The 18,517-nt window shown below is 43.5% G+C and overlaps 1 protein-coding gene across 2 annotated transcripts in view; it reads left to right on the top strand.

The window, feature by feature from the left end:
• LOC115260728 (uncharacterized) overlaps nt 1–18,517 on the top strand; it is a 243,874-nt gene that overhangs the window by 120,831 nt on the left and 104,526 nt on the right. The gene's annotated exons all lie outside the window — the stretch shown is intronic.

The following is an 18,517-nucleotide window of genomic DNA, read 5'->3' on the forward strand; positions in this document are numbered from 1 at the left end:
TGGTTATTTTTATTCTTTGGTCTGTGGGTTTACTATCAGTTTTCACCTTATTTCCTTTTTTTTTGACTAAACTAAGTAAATTCCTATGACTAACACTTACAAAATGAAATGATAAAAATCAACAAAATTCTACAAACTTTACAAAACATGCAAAAACAAATTAAAACATTGAAATGGCCATCATGCAAAATATATACAAAAATTTACAAGGAAATCCTTTCCAATTTAGGTTGATTTAGCGAGAATTTGGTGTTAAGAAGTTCTCCTAGACAAAGCTTTTAACAGGAGAGACTCCGCAACCAAATCTCTTTCGACACAATTATACACGCACTTAATGCTTTTCGCTTTCAGCTACTACTATCATTCACTTAACGCTTCTCCATTCAGAGGTTTGCTAAGTCTGATTAAATGATTGTTGACAATCAGACTAGCTACTGAAAACGAGATATCTAGCGCATCATTCTGTCTCACTCCCACTATGGGTACAAAGTGAGCAGACCTTCTAAATACATGGGCCCATTAATCACACTTTAAAATCTTCCTAGGTATTTCTGCAATTACTGCCTCCGCAGCTTCGAGACAAGATGACGTCACCTAGGCCAAGCATCCGAAGAGTGGCTCGTACGTGGACTGGATGGAATAGTGTCTCTAGATGCAGTATTTACAGAGGTAACTATCCATTCCAGTTGTACTGACCCTTCGCTCCACACTTGCCTATTCATCCATCTTTCTCTCTTTTAGGGAATCTAGTCGCCCTACATACGATCCTTCCTGTATTGAGTGACCCGGCACTCGTGTGGTCTCACCGTCTCACTTTTGGTGAGTATATCAAGCAATTTGTATTGCTCCTACCATCTACCTAGGCTACTAGATGCACGCAATCCAACCACATTCACCAACACCTTTCTACCGCAATCCCTGAGAAAGAAGAAGTGTTGACTTCTCAGTTCATCGTAGTGTAGTCCGCTGTAAGTGTAAGCGATGAATTTTGTGATCTAGTACCACCTATCTATGCTTCCCTGAGCACCTTTCTACTCTTTTACTCTAAACAGAGTCTGAAAAACATTTGGCCGTAGTGCTCGAATTCAAATTCGCAACACTAGGACTATTACCACACAAAAACAAATAACCAGTCAAAAGCTGAGTTTTGGCTGGGAGAACAACATTGTAGAAAACTCTAGGAATTCTTACCTAAAAGAATTAGATTTTCTAAATCATAGGTTCCCAAACTTTTTGGGTTAGCGACCCCCTTGGTCATTGGGCGGTCATTTCACGACCCCCCAGTGAAAATTCCCGAAAATCTTGTGTACTTTTTTCAGCAAACCAACACTAGAAATAGAGTGACAAAGGGTATTATCGGCAGGTTTGTTCTCTTCGTCGTGTGGAATTTTTGTCGGCTAAATTACCTGAAACTTGGCCATATAATTCGGCTTGGTTGGGAAGGATTTGGGGCCAACTCTGGGTCCAACAGGTTTCAAAAAACCCCCATGACGTAGAGAACAAAACTGCCGAAAATACGTAAGTTCCCCTAATTGTTTTCTATTTGCCTACTTCAATATTTAAATGTTTTCATCAAAAGAGCTGAGAGGTTCTTTAATTATATCATTGAATGCTTTATTTTGATTTATAATTCGTCATATTAATGTTCACTACTGTGAATGAAGATTATATTGTATGCATTTGAACATTTGATAATATCAGCTTGGAATTTATCACAAAAACAGCTGAGTAATACTTGGCAAGCAGAGTAACTTAAATGTGCAATTTATATTTAACTATGAACTCCACATTTCCATGAATTTGGTTTTTGCCGAACCAGAACATTATCAAATAGAGTTTTGTTGAATAGTAAGTCATTTTCACAAGTTTCCTATCTCTTGACCTGTGAAGTACCTGAGGTCGCTCGGTCTTAAAAGTTTTATATTTCCGTGATTTCAAGAATCTCAAGAAGATGAAACAAAACTTTTCGAACACGGAAAACTAGATGAGACCTGTCTACCTTTTGAAGTAATTTACATATGTTTAAATCACATTTCAAATTTGCCTATAACTTTCAAACAAAAAAAGACCAAACGAACGAAAAATACGATAATTTTGTTTGTTCTAACCTAACTCATTGTTAAAGCATTAGGAACAATCCAGATTAGGTGATAATGTTTGAGATTGGTCCTTTTAATAACGTGAATTTATATCTCCTATATGAAGTTCGAAATCTGAAAAAAAGCAATGCGATGGATTTAAAACCCCCACACCCAATGAGTATCGTCAATAAAACGTTCAGAAACATAGACTGAAATTGCATATCCAAACTTTCTGTCGCGACCCCCCGAGTGAAGGCCTGCGACCCCCCAGGGGGGTCGCGACCCACAGTTTGGGAAACTATGTTCTAAATGGTTCGGTAATAAAAACTGTCTCCGACATTCAAACGTTAGCTTGTATGTGGAAACCAGACTCCTCTCTCGTGTGAAAACTTTCACTAGGCATGTTTTCCATACTACTTCTTCTGTTCATTCTTTTTCCTCCTACTTTTGTAAACTCTCATTCACTTCTATTCATGAAATGTTCCATTGGACTAATCTTATCTCTCATTTTAGCTCATTCAACTGAACGATGACAGTACGAGTAATCACCGACTCAGGACGTTTTCTGCACGCCAATTCGCAATGGAATGAGAATTTAAAAAGAACTATTTACGAGCTAAAAGTATCACAGATCAGAATTTGATAACCTAGTAAATTGAAAAATGGTATAAAATTTGAAAACCTAGTAAATTTGAAAATCCTATTTGCACACGCTTCAAAAGAAGCACACAAAATTTGTTGTAAATAAAAATTATCGTTCTTTTTGGCCTTTTCATTTTACACACATCCGAAATCACATCACAACACACTAAAATTGTTTCAAACAAAAGTAAAAAGTTAAAAATGACTAGTATTGATATCTAATGTTCTTTTTGAACAATCGTTTTTCTTATGTTCATTGTGTTTCTGGACAACAAAACCCCTCCGTGGCAAATGAAATGATTTTGCGAACTGTGTAAGAAGAAAGAGTAAGTCCAAATGTGGTAAGTTAAATTTGTGAAGGCCTGGAAGTTTTACCAGAGACCTCCGTCGAAACCAGTTTGATCCAGTGCGATCTTCCGAACTGACCCTTCCAAAAAACTGTCAAGAAGACGATTTTAAGTTGGGCGCCAAAGTGTAACTGCCTACTAGCTCAGTAGGGGAGCCTTCCTGAGACTCCCTGAAACAACACCTCAGGGTCGGCATGCTTCTCGACCAGTTATTCGCGGGCAGGGAATATTCGCACTGTCGTACAGAAAAAACTCACGTCACTTCACATTTTACACATTTATTCCCGGACTTTCCGGTCTCTTCTTCTTCTTACACTTTCCTCTTTCCCACATTCTTATATCTACTCTAACCTGATCTTTCCTTTTCTTATCGGGGCCCCTTCTTCTACCTTCCACCACGCACCACACCAGATCCCAAGCGATGGCGGCCTTACGTTCTCGGTGCTCCAGTAGCCTTCGGGGTAGCGATGGCGGCATTTCGTAGGCCCTTATTGACTTCGGGCTGCCACCGAGTGTGTTGACGGACTCGATGGCCGACGGAACTCTTCGGATCATCCCAACGTAGGGGGGGGGGGGGGTGGCGGTTTGAACTTCTACAGAACCGTAGTTCTGTCCCAAAACAGCGGGGTTCTATGGATCCGGATTAGCATATTAGGACCATATAGGTTGCTGAAGGAGGAACTGAATTACCTGCTGTCCTTCAGCGATTAACTTCCTTCTTTCTTCCACTTCTTCACCTTTTTTTCACCGGTATAGCACTTCAATAAAAGCAAAAAGGTGTCACTTCAACCATTTCGGTTGGCGGTTCTTTTACGACTCTCCAGCATTATGGAGTGGAGCGTAGTTAGGTCATTGGTCCTCATTGTTCGGGCAGTGACCCGAGACATTGAGCTGCAGTTATCGTGTCCGTTAAGATTTCCTTCCATATTGCTTTTCCTTATCGCCACCCCTTTCGGGCTACCAACAGGATCCTTCTTTCCCTCTGGTGGTGGGTTGTGGAATCTGCAGGTATGGCGGCGCGGTAAGGTAGACTATCCTACTTTTGCCTGACAACTCATTGACGAAGAAAACTGCACAACACATACGAACACTACCTGCACTATTTTATATTAAACACGATATACAATTTACACAAAATCTCAAAAACACTCCACACTGAACTGCGAACACTTACAAGATATTGAAGCTCGCCGTACTTGACGTATGCGCTTATAAGGATAAACCTCTGGTAACGTAATACTATTTAAATAATGAATTTGCTAAGCTACTATTACAAATTATGCCAAACAATAATTGCATTGAAACCACACGACCTAAGAGTACTATCAGTTGCATTGTACTAGTCGTTTCCTTGCATATACAATTATACATCTCTTATATTTTTTTCTTTATTAAAGAGGCTTTCAGCCAGACGCTGGTTCACCTATCCAAAATCTCTTATCTTAAGGTGAGAACTTAGCCTAAACAGAACATGCAATTTAGTGTATTAACCAAACATGCACACTCACAGCTTGCAGGTACTTAGGCCATATTCTCCGAAGCTCGGGATTGTTTACACCTATTGTAAGTAAGTAAATCGTGGTAAGAACAAATTTACCTTAACTCGTACGAATTTCAACTTATAGTAACTTTACTTATAAGGCAGTTGTCATCGCCGTTTTTCGGCCTTTAAAATTATATCGGTTGCGATAACGGATCACCAAAAGTAAGTTAAGAAAATATTGTCTAAAATGATCTAATTCAAACTAAAGTTAATTTTTTCAGGAATTTTCTAACCCTTTTTCTACCCAACTTGTGGAGTAAAGTTCACGAAAACAATCGGTTCGTTTATCGCCCAATAGTAGTCAAGATCTGGCAAACCGAACAACTACCGAAGAAGTAAAATGAAGGGATCATCTGTCTTATCCACGGCAAATCCAGAAGAACTTCCGTGAATACCAGGTCCCAACACACCATCTGTTTCAAGATCAAGGCGGCATACGACAGAATCGACCACACAGAGCAATGGACAATCATGGTCGAGAACAGCTTTCCCTGGAAGCTTACCAAACTGATTAGAACAACGAGAGACGGTGTGCAAAACAGCGTAAGGATTTCGGTGAACTATCCAGTTCTTTCGAAACTCGATGGGGGCTGCGACGAGGTGATGGACTCTCCTACCTACTATTCAACATCGCCCTGGAAGGTGTTATGCGAGAAGTCGGGCTCGACCGACAGCCAAGGTACGATCTTCACGAAATATGGCCAATTTGACTGTTTTGCGGACAACATGAATATTAATGCCAGAACATTTGAAACGATGGTGGCAGAACTGTACACCCGCCTGAAACGTGAAGCAGCAAAATTCGGGCTGGTGGTTATTGCAGCTTAAATAAAGTACATGCTGGTAGGTGGAACTGAGCGAGGTAGAGGATCTGCAAGGACTAAGGGGCGATTTCTTCACCCTGGCTTAAGCGTTAAGCCAGGTTTAACTGTATGGCTTAACGCTTAAGCCAGGGTGAAGAAATCGCCCCTAAGAGTCTCCGAGCGTCGCGTGCTAAGGACAAGCTTTGGTGGCCTGTAGGAGAACGGTGTGTGGCGGCAAAGAATGAACCAGAAGCTTACTGCACTGAACTGATGAAGCTCAGGTATCGGTAGTTCCACTACCGAGCTTCCAATCGCTGAAGCCGTTGTTGGGGGCCGTTCAAAAACCACGTAGACTTTGGGGGGGGGGGGTAAATGGGGTCTGACCAAAGCCTACAATCTAAGAAATTTTTATTTTTTTTTGGGCGGACAATAGTTTACGTGGGGAAGAAGAGGAATGTAGTCTGAAATAAATTTGCGGTTACTTAATATCTAGCAAAGTACCAATAGAGCACTATGCATTATAAACAGTGCTATGGTATATTCATACCTATTATATCTAATCAACCACACTTAGCTAATGGTAAGTGCATGCTTATACATCAGCTTAACTTCGATATGTTTCCATCACAGATTTATTCAATGCATATATTATTAATGCACCCCCTCTACCGCTTGCATGATTATATGGTTTATGCTTGATTCGTTAGTTTAGCACCATCTCCACTGATTGCGATAAATGTTGTTCCCCGTAATTGTGCGAGTATTAAAACGAATCGATTAACTCGATACACTTGCACAATTTGTAACCGATCCTTTTTTCGACCGAAGTCACAGTTGAACGCGCACAAACCAATGGACCGTAAAATTCCCAGCCAAAATGATAAGCCCCCGAGAGGTGTTTGTGTTTGGGTAGCCGGATTGTTTTTATTTACCAGCTGCCTCCCGAAGTAGTAAAACGTTGAATTCATCGCACCAGCTTTGATGCGACACGTGTTAGTATCCCCGTTTAATTAAAACCGCGAGCAGAGAGAAACAGCAACTGTTTTCCTTTCCGACAACCGCATGGAAATCCCATCCCGTTTGGGTTATGATCTGGGTGGTATGCGCTCTGTTCGTTATCTGCCGCAGCCATGGCGTTGGTGTTTGGTGGTTGTGGTGTTGTTAAATACAAAATGTTATGCCTTCGTCCGATGCTTGCCCCGAAACTACAGAATGAGATTTTGATTACAAACTGTTTTGCGAAACTTTCCCGGAACGTTGCTTCAGAGTAGAAGCCAGCATACTGCATGTTGTGCGAAGTTGAGTAAGCGTTCCTCAGTTAGTATGTGTATGCAAATGACAAAATGGCAATTTTCGATGCTGATCCCAATCAATGGAAGCAATTAGTAAAATTTAATGTGATGCTCAACTTATGCTCTTTAATAGTTCGTTGATGGAAGTTTTGAGTTATCAAAAGGAACTTCCACAAAGTGCAGAGTTTCGGATCCAATGCAGTATACCGACGCCACGATAACAACGTTATCAGGATGTTCTCTGCTGAGCCACTTATTCAACAAAAGGGTCCGGTTCGTCACCGGTTTGATCTGCGTAACCAACTTCGATCCCTTGGCCCGTCTTTTGATAAGCGTCTGAACTAGCCGCTCCTCGATGCCACGCGACACCTTTTCTATAGCTCCGAGTAGTTTTGGGCAATAGTCGATAAAACGGCCTTCCATACCTGAGTCAGGTGGAATGCCACTTCCTTATGGCGTTTAATGCCCCAACCTCGGAATCAACCTGTCGGTACATCTTCCGTTGACGGAATTGTTCCATGAACGCTGCCATTTGACCATAGAGGCCAACTTATGGCCCTTGTGTCGCTTATTTTGAATTCCTCCCCGATAAAGACGCCGACAACTTCGAAGTGATAGTGCAATCCCTTACACAAATCATCGCTTGCTGCTTCAACTTTCGGTTGTTTACATCACAACAGTTTTGTGGACCGCCAATTCCAGTTTCCTGAAGGGCTAAAATATAAACGACTCATGAAAAAGTGATCATTTTCCATAACAAAATCAGAAATTGCTAATAAAGAAGTAGGGGTGGGAGCAATAATAAACTACAACTTTTTCATAAACAAATCAAGAAGTGCATAAATAAATCACACCTCATTAGTGAAAACGACAAGAACCTGCTAATGTTGAACAAGATCGGGGGCAGCCGGCCAACTGGTCGACGACATTAGCGTACGTGGTATGTTCTTGTCTCGATTCATAGACGCTTCTAAATTGGGAGATGCACCACAACAGCAAGGATATCCCCAACCCGAGTAGAGGCTAATGGCAAACAAAGGACAAAATAATAACTGGTTTTGCCATCATATCTCGTTTTGCCATTCTTCTGTTATTATGAAAAACTTAAAATGGCAAATCAATAGCAAAATATACAATCATAGCAAATCTTGTCATTGATATGTTATTCATGAATAATGCTAAATAACACATCAATAACAAAAAATACTATCATGGTAAAACTTGCAATTCAGCCCCTTTTATAATGAATTGTATAAAATATCAAAACAATAACATAATTTACATTCCTAGCTAAATTTGCCATTATTTTGATATTGTGAGAAACTATTTATAAACATTAGGCACCATAACATATTTTACTCTTAATATACCATTAAGGGGCGATTTCTTCACCCTGGCTTAAGCGTTAAGACAGGTTTAACTGTATGGGTAAGCCTGGCTTACCGGTTAAGCCGAGGTGAAGAAATTGGCCTCAACTATTATATTGTATATTTCAAGCATAACTTTTCAATTCGACGTATCTCGCAAAAGTAAACAAATCCGGATTATCAGCTGTGTGTTTGATTCGCAATGGATTCTATTTGATGCACATCAATTTATGTCAATTTAGAACTCAAACAATTCGGCACCAACATTTCAAAAGGGCGTAACTGCATTTACAACCAATGCCTTCTCACTAAGCTGTGGAGCGTATCCCATCCCTCTCGAGCAATCCACTAGCACAAAAGAAAGATAAAATCCTCCTCTTTCGATTAATGGATATGAATTGCGTGAGATGAATGAAATACGATCCACAGCTCTGTGAGAAGGCATTGGTTGCAAAAGCAGTTACGCCCTTTTGAAATGTTGGTGCCGAATTAAAGAGTGTAATTTGTAAAACGACGTATCTATCGTTTTCGACGCAGCGGTGGCTACGTTCATCAAAGTGAATTTGATTTTTAAGTTCGTTTCGTTTTGAGTTTTTAATTTCCACAAAATAAAACCGTTTTTACATTGATTGATGAACTTAAATTTTATTGAAGAAAAAAAAGAAATAGCTCATTTTACCTGCTACTTTGAAATAATAACTGAATCTACCATTATTTTAAAATTGAATTTGAACAACTGAACCTATAATTATTTTGGTCGCCACATGAATAGCTAAATTTGTTCTTATTTTGTTATCAATAACTCAAGAATGTCATATTTTGTTATTCACCGATAACAGTTAATTTGGGTCTTATTTTGTTATCAATATCTCAATAATAACTTATTTTGTTCTTCTATTTAATCCGCATGCTTTACCATTACTTTGTTATTACAATGGCAAAATAAGTTATTTTTAAGTTTTTCTGCTATCAAAATTTTGTTATTATTTTTGTTACTTTAACTCTTATTTCAAACAAACAAATAACACATTTTGCCATTCAAACATTCTGTTTTAATGGTAAAATTTGCCATTCTTTTGCCATTAAGCTCTACCCGGGAAGTTCGACGATCTGATGAAGTTTTTCAGAGATCAGTGCCAGGGTTGTTAATAGTCGCCGAAGCTGAAGCATAATCACTGACGACAACGGGTAATAACAAGTTTGCGTCACTGAGTCAGCAGCTCTTGAATATTTTTCTTCAAACACCGTCAGTCAGTTTGCTGGTCGCGACGAAAAAGTTTTGCCGTTTCTCTTTATTGGCATTTTCGTTGAGTTGCTTGCATCGCCCTGTTCGAATGAACGAATAATCAGCCTCACGGGAATGGCTGATCAGAAAAAAAAATGCAAAAGTTAAACACGCCTTCATTCGGAATCGAACCAAAAACCTTTAGATTGGCAGCACATCAAGCATACCAACAGAGCTAATTCAACAGCTCGAGAGGACCGAGGCCAAATCGTCAATCAAAGCGAACCAGTCAATCGCCTTGCGTCTGCTGTCGGATGCCAAGTGACGAATGCGTGTTCATTTTCGTCTTTGCAAAAGGAGACAAAAGAGAATGACGAAAACTATAGCTCCCTGTTTTATTTTCGGTTCATCCTCGTCGTGGTTCCTTTGTCGGTCGGGGATGATGATGCAAGTGACGGAGTTTTATTTGGTGACGAACTTTTTTAGTTTATCGTCGTTGGTCAGTGACGAAACAGATGGTTACCAACCCTGCAGTGCGCAGTGCTGCAGTCAATTACTCCTGTTAAATGCAGCAAGCTGCAGGACACGACTGTTGCTCAGCGGGCGGAGCAAATCAACAAGCAGCGACTCTGCAGAAACTGCTTCAAAAAGGTTCGTGTACCACACGATGCTCCATTTCGGCAGGCCCTTGAGTAGCGGTTATGTAGCAAAGCCACCAGTTCCTGCTAGTGCTCTCAACCTGTTTCGCAAGCGCAAACCCGTTCAAATTCAGCTCCAGCAGCACACCATCAACAGCAAAATTGTACGAAACCACAAAGCCAGACTCAAACAGCATCAATTCAGCCAGCCACACAGACACAATCCACATCATCATAACCGGTGATTCGCTCACACAACACACACTTACAACCCACCACTGACCCACAACCTCCAATTTCTCTTCAAACCACTAATTCACTACACGGCTTTGACATGGCAACTCATCAAGTCTTGATGTCAACTGCTATCGTGAAGGTGGTGGACCGTTTTGGTAACACCACACTAGCCAGAACGCCTCTGGATTCGTGTTCGGAGTTCCACATGACCAGTAGCTTCTCCAAGAAGTTGATGTTCCAGGAAAAATCGAATTTCCTAATGATGCAAGGTATCCGCAAAAGCAGCGCGACCTCAACAAAATCTGTGGAAGTAAACATCGAACCACGACACTCGTCAAGCTTCTCGTTTGGGATGCAGTTTCACGTTTTGCCAAACATCACCCAAACGTTGCCACTCAAGCCTGTGCGGATGAATTTACTGGATATTCTTTCCGATGTAGTCCTAGCGGAACCCACGTTTGAAGAGCCCGACCCTATCGACATGATCGTTGGGGCAGAAATTTACTTCGACCTACTGCGAACCGGAAGTAGAAGTGCGGGTAGGTGGGACTGAGCGAAACAGAACAAACCTTGGCAGCGATGTTACGATAGACGGGAATGTTTTCGAGGTGGTAGAAGAATTCGTCTACCTCGGTTCTTTGCTAACGGCTGACAATAACGTGAGCTGTGGAATACGAAGGCTCATCAATGGAAGTCGTGCCTACTACGGGCTCCAGAAGAAACTGCGGTCAAAAAATATTCACCCCCGCACCAAATGTACTATGAACAAGACGCTAATAAGACCGGTGGTTCTCTACGGACACGAGATATGGACGATGCTCGAGGAGGACCTGCGAGCACTCGGAGTTTTCGAGCGACACGTGCTAAGGATAATCATCGGCGGCGTGCAGGAGAACGGTGTGTGGTGGAGAAGGATGAACCACGAGCTCGCTGCATTCTACGGTGAACCCGACATCCTGAATGTGGCTAAAGCTGGACGGAAACGATGGGCAGGGCATGTTGCAAGAATGCCGAACAACAACCCTGCAAAGTTGGTGTTCGCTAACCATCTGGTTGGTACAAGAAGGCGTGGGGCGCAGAGAGCACGATGGGCGGACCAGGTGGAGCGTGATCTGGCGAGCGTTGGGCGTGACCGACGTTGGAGAGCTGCAGCTGCAAATCGAGTTTTGTGGCGGCAATAATTGCAATTATTGTTGATTCAGTGTTATCATGAATTTGATGATGAACTAAATAAATGAAATGAAATAAGAACCTTTGCATACGAAGCATTCCTTGAATGGTTCTCGCGTAGCTTTGCAAGACTCGGAGTTGATAAATGCGTGTTTCTTGTTACTGCGACTCCGTGAAGCAGTGGAGCATGTCTGCAAGACCGTGTTCGCGTCTTGTGACATGGAGTATAACCAGGAACTGAAGTCCAAGAGATTTGGTGCCGGATTGCTTCGGATGTACTTCACTGAGTGCACTCTTAGCGTCGGTGGTAATCTTTCAACCAGTTCGAATTTGGGAGAAGCGTTATACACGAAGTCTCGTACACCGCATACTTCTAATGTTGCCACAAGGTTTTCGACAGTGAGCGCCATATTGTCCAGACTCTCTAGTCGATCTAATTCCGGGGATGGAAGCGAACGAATTTTCCAAATAGCTTCATGAACGATCCCTTCTGCTCTGCCGTAGAGCATCTTAAGCGTTGAGAGAACTCCAGACATATTAAAAGGATGAAGCAGGAGGCTCTTCACAGCATTGAGTGACTTTCCTTTTAAACACTTGCGTAAACGCAGCATGTTTTCCCTGTTAGAGAAGCTGCACGACTGCGTTGATGAGGTATGGAAAAAACAGAGGACAATTATCAAAGCTGCCTGTGAACTCTGGAAGAGCTTTTGAGACCGCTTGTCTGGCGGCCAGCTGGCTTCGGTTGACAATACAAATTCCCTCTTCCACAGGGATCGGTTCTGACTGCTTTGCCGGATCGGTCAACCATGGATCCGTGAGAGATTGCGGTCTCGCTGGAGGAAAAGGGAAACATTAAGGGAGCTGGGTTGGTTGCACGTCCATACTCTTCCTGCAGATTCTCCTCGATGACACCAGAATCTTGGACTGCTTCTCCGCGTTCTATGTCTCTGATGCATTACGAAACGTAGGACATTTTCTCGAGATCCTCGTCGTCGAAATCTGTCTTGCTATCGCCTTCGCCCTCCTCCAACATTTCGAACTTCTCCTCCAAGAAATTGTGCTTCAACTTCTTCTGTTCCTCAAGTTTCTGCAACCGCAAATCCATCTTCCGTTTTTCGCTTCCTTTGTTGCTCTTTCTCCGCATAATTTCGTTTCGCCGCTGTCCTTTGGGGGTGGATTATCCACCTGTACCACTAGTCTGACGTCTTTTGTACTGTGCGGTCGGGCACACTGAACATACCAAACTGATTTCGGCTACCCCTTAAATAATTTCACTATCACACTGCACCATTTTACTATCGTCACTATCTGTACATAACTCACAACTCCTGCACTGATTTGGGCGCGTTATCACACCGGTTTCGTTGACGGCCGCTCGACAATGGACCAGATCTTCACCGTACGGTAAATCCTCCAAAAATCCCAATTCTTCAATGCTCACCGGGTTCATCGAATTCAAAACGACAGAATCGATCGCACAGAGCAATGGAAGATCATAGACGAAAATGGAATCTTCCGGACTGACTAGACTGATCAAAGCAACGATGGACAGTGTTAAAAATTTCGTAAGGGTTTCGGGCGTTCGCCGGGGACTACGACAAGGTGATGGAATCTCATGTGTCATGATCTTTTTTCCTCCTAAATCTGTTCAACAGATATCCGGACAGGAAGGTCCGTGTAGTGTGAGGTTCAGGCCGTCTTCTACAACAAAAGTAAAAGCCAGGAGTACTTTTTCCTCGACTCAAGCACATTACCATTTCAGCCAAACCCTAGGTCTCTCCAGAACCACCAAGAAGACATTGTTTCAGAGGTGCCAGTGCACATCGCGCCCTCAAGGTTAGCTAAATAGCCAGTAGCAATGACCATCGATGATTCGGAGAGTCCACCAAGATAGCATGATGACGCTTAGCCAGTTTTCAAAGTAGTCCTCACCACTCCCTTTGTTCTCGGATGGTGGGCAGGCTCAACCACCACGTCCACGCCCAACTGTTTTGCTAGCATCAATAGCTGATGCTTACGTTCTTACGCGCAACACGATCAGATCTGTTGAAGGCAAGGGTATAACTACCATCCATGCACTATCAGCTGTGCCAGAAGGTTGCTGACAGTAGGGCCTCCACCTGATCCGGCCGTTACCGAGGACTCCTTTCCAACCGCGGGCTCGGATCCATTCAAATGTGCCGATGCTACGAGAGCAACGCTACCAGGATGATCTATCTGTGGTCACTTAGTTGCTGTAAGGGTCGATTTCGACCGCAGGGCACCGGTATGACCTACGAAGCCGACTCCGAACCCCTGGACCACCTCTTATATCGCGTCTGAACTAGCCATTCTCCGAATCCACGCGCCACCTCCTATGTAGCTAAAAGACGATGTAGGTGATAGCCGTTGAAACGGCATTGCTGCCAAACTGATCTCTACATATCCTCTGGACAAGATTGTCCGGAGCTGTGTCCTCTCCGCATGTGGCAAGCAGGCTTGATAATCCTCCTCGAAATCAAAAGAGTTTTGCAACATGCTCTAGAGCGGTGTTTTGCTTTTGCCTCGTTGCGAGGGAGCGAACGAACCCCAAACAGAGAGGCAATAAAAACTGAGCGAGGAAGAGGGGAACAAAAAAGAGCCGATGATTATTTCGGGTTTTTGAGTGCGATTTTCGCCCCGAGTGTCTTTCTTTGTATGGGAGTGGAACTCGCGAGAGCTTTTTGAGTGTGAGTGGACGTGAGAAACACAACAAGCAATTATGAGTGTTGGATAAGGGCCCATATAGCCGAGGCGGTAAACGCACGGGTATTCAGCATGACCATGCTGAGGGTGACGGGTTCGATTCCCGGTCGGTCCAGGATCTTTTCGTAAAGGCAATTTCCTTGACTTCCTTGGGCATAGAGTATCTTCGTGCCTGCCACACGATATACGCATGCAAAATGGTCATTGGCAGAGGAAGCTCTCAGTTAATAACTGTGGAAGTGCTCATAGAACACTAAGCTGAGAAGCAGGCTTTGTCCCAGTGAGGACGTTACGCCAAGAAGAGGAGGAGAGGAGAGAGTGTTGGACGAACTCCTCGCTGCGCGGCAAGCTCGCGCTCGGTGCTGTTGAGGATTTGCGTTGTGATTTCTGAGTTTTATTTTCACTCCTCAGAAAATCGCCAAAATCACTTCCTCATTTTCTCGCGAGGAAGTTTCTGTCAAGCCTGGTGGCAAGCATGCGGTCACGCATTGTGCGAAAACGCGGGCACACGAACAAAATGTGTTCCACCGTTTCCTCTATAGTACAAACCGTACATTCGAGGGAACCCGCAGTCAGGTGGAATGTTACTTCCCCATGTCGCCTGTTATTCCAACTATCTACCCTCGGGATCAACATGTGGGTCCATCTTTCTTTGGTGGAACTAACCCACGCACGCTGCCATTTGACCGTGGAGGCCACCCTGGCAGCTCTGCATATGCCTCTTGTGCCGCGCATTTCGACGCACTCTTTGTCCTCTCTGATAAGTATGCCGATAGGCACCATACCAGTGATGACACAGAGCGCATCGTGTGACACGGTACGGTAAGCGCTCGCAATCCTCAGGCACATCAGCCTATAAACACTTTCCAGCTTACCATGGTAGTACCGCTAATTACCGAACAGTGCCGGGCCGCCATGCTAGTATGGACGTAGAGCCACTAACCAGAAGCTTGCGCTTACTGGCATACACCTCAGAGCTATTGTACATAATCCGGACAGTGCCACTATAGCTGTAGAGGTTTTTTTTCGCAGAATCACCTTATAGTGCACAAACCGGGCTAAACAGTCGGGGCACGGTTTTCACGAAATCCGGCTGATATGTGTTATGATAGACAGGACACTTTTGAGGTGGTGGAACGCTTCGTCTATCTTGAATCCTAATTTACGGCACACAACAACATTAGCCACGAAATACTAAGGTGCATCATCAGAGGAAGCCGAGCCTACTGTGGGCTCCACAAGTACCTGCGGTCGAAAAAGATTCACCCTTACACCAAATGTACCATGTACCGCTGATGAGAACGGTTGTTCTCTAGTAACACGATACCAGGGTTGTGCTCGAGGAGGACGTACAAACACTCGTAGTGTTCACGCGGCGGGTGCTTAGGACCAGGACTCGAAAACCAAATGTAAAAATTGTTAGCTTGCCAATGGAAACTCTAAGCTAATAACAACGAATGTACTCATAGAGCTCTGAGATGAGAAACAAGTTTGCTCCCAGTTCAAATGAAAAACAAGTCGTTTCGGTACCATACTAAAATTAGCAAATTTCCATTCGAGTTCATTTAAATATCTGATCCTAAAATCACTATTACCGCTGGGTTCGGACGAAGCCCCACTCCCAAACTGAAACGGAAGCTCTGTTATTTCGAGACGCTTGATTTGTTATCTCGAAGAATCGAGATGGTTTTTGCTGCGCCACATTCGCAGTGTTCACTGTCGTCGCCACTCAAATGTATATAATTGCTCCCTCTGCTGAAACGATTCACATGGCGATATTGGATCCGCGGAAAATGTTGCCTTGGAAAATGTTTAGATGTGTCACAGTGTTGCTTTCGCGTTGCTTTCGGAGAATGGGACCCGATAGAAATTCGATACACCACAGATTCGTTTTATCTTTTGCGGAAAATCGGATTTCAATGTTTGGTTGGATGGAGAATCGAAGGAAAAAATAAAATTCAGAGCTTTTACGCGACAGCATTCAACGACCTTGACTTGACTTGACTGCTCGGCTATTGAAACATAAGCATTCAAAGGGTTTCGAACATTTGTTAGGATCACAAATGTGCAATCATTATTTCTGTGCGAAACCAAATGGCCAACGGAACAGAACCCCACAGGGAAACGAATTTATGTGGGTTTGCGTGCCTTTCCTGTGCCGACGAAGATCCCGGTGATTTATGACTACATGTGTAGGGCCCACGTGCCATATCCATGGCACTTTATCTTATGGAACGATAATTTGATTGCATGAATAAAAGAATCACTGCGTTTGTTTGTTCTTTGCTGGATGTTTCTGCATTCTCAAATTTTAAACTCCCTCAACCCAATGTGCGGAAACGATTTGGCACATTGTACCGATTCCGCTCACGTCCGGTGTGCAATTTCTTCATGTTTGCGTAGCTTTCGTTGCGGTAATGAAAAAATCACACATAGATGGGAGGACTGGAGCAGGAACGTAGTCGGTAGCGTGGAAGTTTTGGTGGTTTTCCGCTCTCGGCAAAAGGCGCCATAAATCATGTTTTAGGGGGTTTGACTGCGGTGAAACCACACTGATGAAGACGCTTTGTCACATGAGATGCAATCGTCGCCACAGGATATTTCCATGCGAGAGCAGAGACAAGATAAGAGAATGAAATGTTTGTCTTAGAAAATTGGCTCTGATATTGGTGCCGTTTATGATAATGGAGTTTTCAATGTAGTTTTCTGGGTCATAAATATGCGTAATGTATGAATCTATTCAAATCATCTGAATAATAAAGAACGATTTATGAGTGTCCTGGTCACCCCGAATCTAGACAATATTGGGCTGTCCAGCTCATGGTGAATTTTACTTTAACACATCGTTCTGAGTCTATGATTCTACAAATACATTTCCTTACGCGCTGCTTTCAAAAAGCAACGCTTTTATTTCACAGCCTGTCCATCGCCGTCCATTCAAATTCTGTCTATCGTTATTCTCTTCGCACGTTTCAACACTTCCTCGATTTACTCCCTCCTCCTGGCAGCCACCATTGTTTTGTCCGTCAGCAAGCTTTCATCACGGTCGTTGCACTTGATGGGATAAGGATCATTTTCTCCTCACGCTGTTGACAGTTTCGTAAAACCTCCGTTTGTCATTCTGTTCCATACTGTTTTACTCCTGAGCAACCACTTTTTTTCTCATGCTCTCCATTCTTTTAGTGATAGACGCGTTTTTCGGCTACTCTTGCTACTCTATGTCGCTCCCTGTTTTTCCGGGTCACCGACCCCAGCATCCGGCTTCTAGCCACATTCTTCTCGACTGTTACCTTCTGGCACTGCTCGTTGAACCACTCGTTCCTATGTCGTCTTTGAGCACTGTTTATTACCTCTCTCGCTGCCATTCAGATCACTGCATGAATTGACTCCCACGTAGTGTTGAGATTATCGCTCTCCTTGATCTCACTTATCCGCTCGTCTAGCTTCTGGTGACAGTCAGCTACCGTACCATCTGCTGAAAAACGCTGTAATTTGAAACGCCCTCCGGAAACACCATGCAATATTTCATCGGAAGGGAGACGTTAAGTGCCTTGTGCACCATCACCAATAGAATAACATATTCTTTGTTCCGAGCCTTTTGGCTCCCGTGCAATTAGCTATTTTAACTTGGTCAAACACAGCGCTTTGGCTCCTTTTCCTTCTTGTATTCGCCGTCGGAAACTGGCCATCAAAGCGACAATGTTATAAGGTAAGTTGGTTACTAACACTGGCCGATAAATGGAGAATATATTAGGGCTAACCAATTACCAACTGGAGCTGAAGGGCTCGGCATGTGGCATGTTAGGTCTAACTAATGCACATGAAGGTTGCTCTTCATGTGCATTAGTTAAACCTAACATGCCACATGCCGAGCCCTTCAGCTCCAGTTGGTAATTGGTTAGCCCTAATATATTCTCCATTTATCGACCAGTGTTAGTAACCAACTTGGGGGCTGTCCATTAATTACGTAAGGATTTATGGGGGGAGGGGGAGTTTGAGAAATCTTACGCGCCATACAAAAATTTTTGGGTTCTCATACAAAAAATCTTACAAGGGGGGGAGGGGGTGTCAGAAAATCGCAAAAATTCCCTTACGTAATTAATGGACAGCCCCTTACCTTATAACATTCTCGCTTTGATGGTCAGTTTCCGACGGCACTACTCGGATAGCCCCCGGTGGTGAATCAGTCCTTCACCGACGAAAAGTTGTCCGGCAGTGGAAGATCTTCCGAAACCGAACTTCCCGGGTAGGTGCCGAGGTCGTTGCTGTGATTCCGGTTGAGAACGACTACCGGCTTACAAGCGTCCCGACGACCGGAGCTGGCACACTTCCTCCACGATGTTTACGGAACTCAAGTTTTCGGCACTGTTTGTTCGCCAGCATCTTACCACGTGCTCCGGAGTTTCTTCGTCGTTCGGGCAGGTTGGGCAAAGTGGGGTCTCTACATG

This window comes from Aedes albopictus, chromosome 1, assembly GCF_035046485.1.
Source record: "Aedes albopictus strain Foshan chromosome 1, AalbF5, whole genome shotgun sequence".
Taxonomy (NCBI): domain Eukaryota; kingdom Metazoa; phylum Arthropoda; class Insecta; order Diptera; family Culicidae; genus Aedes; species Aedes albopictus.